At 44.0% G+C, this 7,314-nt stretch overlaps 1 protein-coding gene across 1 annotated transcript in view; it reads left to right on the top strand.

Annotated features, from left to right (window-relative positions):
• The window catches only part of disp1 (dispatched homolog 1), an 84,004-nt gene that overhangs the window by 38,777 nt on the left and 37,913 nt on the right, over positions 1 to 7,314 (top strand). The window lies entirely within an intron of this gene.

The raw sequence follows: 7,314 nt of genomic DNA, 5'->3' as shown, positions 1-7,314 counted from the left end.
ACCAAGGGACAATGAATGCGATGAAAACCTGCTCGTTATGAAGCAATTTAAACAATTTGGATAAAGTGTTGGTTCAGGACCAAAAACAGATGCTTTTGAAAGAATGGCCGTCTTAGTTCTTTAAATGTTTGGAGCTTGTCTGGATCAGGGATTTGTTTTCCAAAGCAGGTTTAACAAAGTCTGAGAGTATTCCTGAACGCTTGAGTTGACAAACTGAACCGCAAGGAGAAGAATGAAGTTGGTTCACTGTGCATTAAAGCCATTTTGCCATTATCAACTTGGCTCCATTTTAATTTCATTCCATGTACAATTGTATAATTAAATGTCTGTGTCTTTAAGACTTTCTGTCCCTCTGAAAACTTTGTATGTAGTATAGTGCCATTGCTGGTGAATAAGTTTTCTTATTTATTCAACCAAGTAAACCATTAAGGACAGATCTTAATTTACAATGACGACTTGGCTAAAGGCCCTTTTATACAGATTTTGTACACAGGTATAATGATAAATAAACAGTACAACTAGACATTATACAAAAAGAAACACTGAAGAAATCCAACTGCAGAAAGCAGTTCCATGTATCAGTGAGAAAATTCTCATTTTAGGGACCATAAATTGACATTTTAATGCAGTTTTGATGAGGGTTTTTTTTTCTCATAGATTATACCAGCTCATTGTATGCGGTAGTTTACATTTGCCTTTACTAGATTTGAAGTTACTGATGCTGTGAGAAACACTGGGTGAAGCCCCCTTTTTTTTTCTGAGCCTCTTTGTTTTAAGCCTCCTCTGCCACAGGATGCACTTTAACTCATGTTTAATTCAGCCCGGGGTCTGAGAAACTTTAAACTCCTCTCATTTCCAAGCCTTTCTCAGACAGGAAGCAGATCTTAGAGCCGGGAAGCGGGTGGAGGAAGCAATAAATGAAGGACAGGCGCAGGCTCAACGCTTCATGCAGATCTGAGCTCTGTTTATTGTTCCAGGCGTTAAGGAGGTTGTCGCTTTGATCCGGCGGATTAGAAGCTCCACCTGTGTGACACCTGGCTGACCTGTTGCATGCACCACGAGGTTGTTTTTTTTATACAGAAAGCGATATCAAAACAGAAAGTCGCCTACGAGGAGGGGTCTCCAAGAAGCGGGCCTCTCACACTAAAGGCCCAGACCAGTGAGGACCGAGTTCTTTCTCGCCGGATTTCCCTCACATTGATACATCTTCAGTTCCCTCATCCTCCTCATTTCTTTAAGACGAACTCAACAAATATTGCTGCTCTGACATAGACGATTTGAATTTGGCCGCCCCCGGAAAGCCCTGTTTGGTTCCGCCTTGGAAAAAAATGACTATTGGTTTTGCTTTGTTGAGGGAGCTTGGCGAGGTGGAGAGATGAAGCCTGGAGGGGCGTGTGTATTCATAACAGCAGCGCCTCTTTCCTTTGTGCCGCCATCGTCTGCTGTTGTGGACCCTCTTCGCCCTATTGTCTCAGGAGTTCCGCTGGTGGTCTCTCGTGTAAACAGCTCTCAAAAGGGGGAGCCTTTCTCCACTCTCCTTTTCTCTCTTTCTTTTTTTTTTTCTTCTTTCTCTTCTTTCCGCAAGGCCTGTGTCTCTTTCCGTGGTCGCCTTCTCCACCCACGCACACACAAACACACACGGGCTCAGATTGTTACCGGCATTAGGTCCGTCCCGATGCAGCACTAATAGTGTATTCTGAGATTTTTTTGGGGGGGGAGGGGGGGGGCGCCAAGGGCTAAGGTGCCAGTTGGATAGGAAGGACCCTGCTGTCTCATTGGCGTCTCTGACCCCCTCTGTCACAATGGCTCCCTCTCCCCGCCCACTCATTTCCCTGCCAAGCTGGGAAGAGTAAATATTTATCAGCCCCCCCACAACAATGGGGCAGCCCGGTGGAGAAAGAGACCCCGAGCAGAGCCCTTGGAAGCGAAGCTGGTGTCAGTCGGAGCTTAAAGATGGAAGATTAAGACGGAGCCTCTGCATTTTGGGGGGGGGGGAATCACATTCCATAAGCTTGTTCCGTCGCCAGAATCTCCTCGCACTTTGGCTACAGTTGAAAACCGCCAACTGACACACATATCGAATGGGCCACAGACAGACCACCACTTTTCATGGGGGTCGACAGCAGAAATCAGCAACTGGTGGCTGCCCGTTTCATATGGCGCAATCAACAAGCCAATTTCCAAAAGCCAATAAATGATTGGTTCCAGAGATGAATGGCGGATGACAAACATCAATTGTATTATAATGTTGTCATAATTATTTACTTGTTTTTTGTTCCGCAGTCGTTACAGTTGCGTCACAAGATATTGACAAACTGAATACCTTAAATGATTAAATCATTCAAGGAAAAAAACCCATTAAATTTAGGGTTAGCCACACTTGATTTGGGTGTCCATTGTTTACTTTACACACATATGGGTAGGAACACACCCTTATTGTTATTACTCACACATTCATTGGTAAATTTGGCCAATTCATTCATCATTCCAGTCCTGTTCCCCTATATCCCGATAGATGAAACTAAAAAAAAACCTTGGAATAGATGTTGACAAGTACACCTATTTCACAGCCTTAACATTTGTTAATATTGGCACCGCATCATATGTCGCAATTTTATCGTTATCTCGATATCCGTGTGAGCAATAGAAATATTGCAGAAGGGTGACTGAATTGCCATTCGATAATCGCAATTACATTTCTTCAAATTCTTCCAAGTTTATTTCCGACTTATTACTTTGAGATAAAATAGAGAACATCTTTAACTTTTGCTCGATGGAGACACCAATGCCCAAGTGGCGATTTAAGCAAGGTGACCTGTTTGTTTGCTTTGGTGATGAAACTTCAGAAGAAACGTACATGTTCATAAATCGTGAGGATGTTCATTATGTTGTTGCACTTTTTTGTGCATCTCCGCAAGCAGCTTTACAACAGGCACAAATCTGAAATATTCTGCACATAAAATGTGGCGAAGGAAACACCTGCTTCAGTGACGAGCACGGTGTGTTGCGAGCAGGTGTCTTCACACATGTTCAGTCTGAAGGATAATTAGGCACTTAAACGTAGCTTTATGGGCTTGTATATAGCGAGTCGATTAGCACTGTAGCTCATTCTGGCTTTACCTGTGTCGCACTTCGCGCAATTATGACAGAACAGACAAAGCGTTTACAGGAGGATTTGAGAGAAATACTGTGATTCTTTTTTTTTCTTTTTTTTCTTTTTTTTCTTTTAACCAATCTGCACATATTGCACCTTTGCACATATTTTCCTCAGTAACAGCGGTGCACCGACCGTGAATCTGCACATGTTGCAAACCATTACCAGCATTCTTCCTGATGTGCTGCGCCTCTCTTTACGCCCATTAATTGGCCCAATAAGAGTTGTTTTGGCGTGGATCCATAATGAGACGCTCCCCTGTTAGATACGGTGTGAAGTGGTGCAGGGCGAGGGGGTTGGCAGGGATGAAGGTGGCGCATGCCAGAAAACTGCTGCTTTATGAGACGCTTGACGTGCGCGCCGCGCTTTTATAGCTTTTATTTGGTAGGAGCCTTGTTTTTGTATGTTACGTGTTTCAGAGTCCTTCCAGTCAATGCAAAGTTTCTGGAAAGTATATGCTTGGAACAATAAGCGTACTCGGGGTGACGGCAGTTTTATATCAAACGGGGTCAATAATCTGGCTTCGGGCATGGGTGGGTTGTGAGACTGTGATGCCTTCGCACAAAGACACAAGAAAGGATTGCTTGCCCTCTAAACATAAACATTACAAAAAAAGTTTACATTTTAATATAAAAGAAAAGTGCAACAAATTGTGTGCATTTGTTTTTTTCTTTCTTTTTTTTTGTACAAATTAACAATTCTACAGCAATACGTAATCATGTCAAAGAATTTGATAATCATCTGTTAGCATTTGGCAAATAAATAAATAACTGGACACAGGTATGGCAATTAGATTGTTTACATTACCTATAATTTAGCAGGAATAAAATGCTGTGATGACGAGCTGCATCCGTGCAAAGTTGTTGGCACGTCATGAATAAGACTGGATGACAACAATGTGGGAAACATCAACAAACACTTCACATACACTCAGAGGCTGAGAGGACGCATTTCTTTCCAGGGCTGCTGATTCATAATTGGTTTGTCTGTGTGTTCAATGTGTGGAAATAATTTCTCCGGCATCTACGTGCACAGTAACAAACACACATCCCCACCTGCAGCCAGTTATTTTTAAGGGGAGGGACTTTTGCTCTGCTCTTTTCAAGGCCCTCAGCAATGCAATAACCTTATTCTTTGTTTAAGATGTTCATTATGGCCTCGATGCTTTATTTATGTGAATTTGAAGATGTAACACCCCATCAGATGTGACCATAAACTGAACCTTCGCTGGCAGGTGGTACTCCCAAACCTGTTGTATTGCCTGGGAAAACTCACTCACTGCTATTTAGTTCACCTTCCAACCTGCAGAGAGTTTACAGAGGTGGGACCACAAGGTCCCTCAGCTCCTCATATCATTGTGTGTCTCTGGTCATCTGTTGCCAAGCCTTTCAGGAGAGGCCCACTGACCCAAAGCATGATGTAATTCCATAAGCCTGTCACTAATAATTTCCCCCACATTTTTAATGACTGCAAGATTAATGCCAGACCCGGACTGGGGCCCCCAGTCATTTTCAGGGTGTGGAGGGGCTCTTTTTTTTTTTTTTTTTTCTCCCCTCCCCGTCTGCTTTTATAGCAATTTTGCACTGTTTATAAATATTTATGGACATATACAGACAGCTAATAAAGCCGGAATGGGAGAAAAAGGAAACCAGACAACTTTCCACCTATTTTCATTTTTCGAGCATTACTGTTCGCCCCGCTTCGCGCTGCCAAATAGCCGTACCCGCCATTTGAGTCATAATAATAACAGCTTGTTTTCTCACATGGGAAAAGAAAAAGGGCAGTCGGGTGGTGGTGGAGGGGAAAAAATTGCAAACAGCACCTCGGACCAAAGCGTTTGAATCTACATGCCTGGGCGCGGTGAACGTACCCTCATGTGTCCACATTGCGAGTGGCTGCATGGCGCTGTTGGATGGCGCACGCACACACACAGGCACACACACACACACCTACCTACCTACCTGTAGCCCCCCCCCCCCCCCCCCCCCCCCCCCCCCCTTGTGGTACTGTATCAGTTTTCCTTTTGATGTGGAGTTTGTTTTTGTTCGTCGCGGCTCAGTGGCTGCAGAGGAGTCAGATGTTGTGTGAAGCAGATGGGCCGTCCGGGGGAGAAAGGGGCGCCATTATTGTGTCACCACAGTGTGTGTGTGTGTGTTTTTTTAAGGTGGCAACTTTGATGATCACAAAGATTTCATTCAGGAGAGTTCTGGATGGGAGGAAACTCACAGCACTCTCATTTTCATGCACTTTATCGTCTCCACTCGTTCCGTTTCCCGTGCCGGTCCGCGCCGGTATATAGGATTATTTCTCGACTCCCATTTGTCAAAGTGCACATTTATCACAGAGCCCAGCAGTGTCAGACCTGCTGCTTTCCCACCACGTCTCCATTACGCTCTGCTGGTACTCAGTGAGACACACAACACCTGATGTGACACCCACACACACACACACGCACACGCACACGCGCACACGCACACGCACTGCATACTGTATCCTCACATTCTTTTACTGTATGTGGGACCCAGATCAATAGATTAAAAATGTTTTTTTTTTTACAACATTCTTTTTTGCTCTGTTTCCCACATCATCAAATCGGAAATTGTATAGATCACGTGTGTAAAACCGGTGGGCCTTAAGTTCGCCTTACATTTGACAAAAGCGTGATTATTTAATTCTTGTGTTAGGTTAATGTGCAGGAGCTGAAGGGGGGAAGCTGCTGAGATGGATATTCCAAGGGGAGAGTTAAAATTGTATATGTGTGTTTAGAGGAGAGTGGAGAGCAGCTGTGGAGGCCCGAGTTCCCATCTCTGGTGCACACCTCTCCACGGGGAGTGGGACGGGCTCCAAGTGCCTGGAACCAGAACAGCCTATCTTATTCACACACGGACATGCATAAATACCCGACATTATATGCATGCCTCATACACTAAAGGGCCCTGTCATTTGTTTTGGTTTTTTTCCTCTCGTACTTCCTCTCTACTAGAGTATTTTTTGGCCAATAATTTCATTTAATTTCCACCTCATTTCGGTTCATTTAACATGCATTTTGGCCCACGGCATTATGCACAAGTACTCGGTATGTGTTATCTCTACCTTGCAGTCTTTATCCGGAAAGCTCTTTTAGCAGGCCTTCACCCTCAAACCTCGAGAGGCCTTCTTGTCCTCCAGCGAGATGACACAGGATGAAGTCACTCCATTTTCTTTGGCACCGGCGCGCCAGTTTCAGGCACTGTGGTGACATGCCAAGGGCAGTGCAGCTCCCACAGCAGAGCTGTCTGGCCACTGCTCGAAGACAGGACAAGGCCATAAAGACTCAAGTGTGCTCAGGGTCGACCAACAAAGTGCTCTGTGGAACGGATCGTGCCAGAGTGTGGCAGTAAACCTTTTTTGTTGTTGTTGTTGTTCTTCTTGTTTGTCATTAAAGCAGGTTGGACATTGCACAACACAGCTGCATTCTGTTTGCTCCTATTTCAACACTTGTCTCATTCACTCTTTCAACCCTACCTTGAGAAAAAAAAATGAATTGTATTTTTTCCATGAACTATTTACTCCTGACTGGTTTCGCAACATCAAATGTGTTCGTTATAAACGCCTCAAGGTACGAGCCGTTCATTGTTGGAGCAAAAATGTTAAGCGTGTTGTGACACCGTCACATTTAGTTTTGAATTATATCTACCTATCAAATTAATAATTGATCTAATTTATGTGCTTTTCATTGGAATACAAGAAGTGCTTTTACAACTACTCTTGGTAAATTCATCCAACCCATACTCACCAGTCTGCTAATGTGAACTATCTCATTCTTTGTATGACCTCTACCTGATATTCTGTTGTGTGCCCGTCATAACTACCCTGACCACCAGGGGGTTCCCCTTCTGCTCGAGATGTTATGGATGTCAGTCATAGTTAATAGCTTAAACCCAACAAAGTAGTTTTGTTGTCTAAACGTGGCGAAGTACTTCCAAAGACTGAACCATCTTTTTTTCCTCTCAGTCTGAGTGAGCAACATCATAGACATACTGAGTGCAACAGTCAGGTTCTTACCCACATGATCACTTTACAACCAGCACTTTAGATATCTTTAGCCATTTGTTGGACTGAGGAACCTTTTAACTTCCTTCAGATTCTCCAGTGGAACCCAAAGCTGCTCTTAGACCCCG

Source organism: Blennius ocellaris (assembly GCF_963422515.1).
Source record: "Blennius ocellaris genome assembly, chromosome: 18".
NCBI classification, from domain to species: Eukaryota; Metazoa; Chordata; class Actinopteri; order Blenniiformes; family Blenniidae; genus Blennius; species Blennius ocellaris.
The sequence above is the reverse complement of the archived record's forward strand: the minus strand, read 5'-3'. Positions and strand labels throughout refer to the sequence as shown.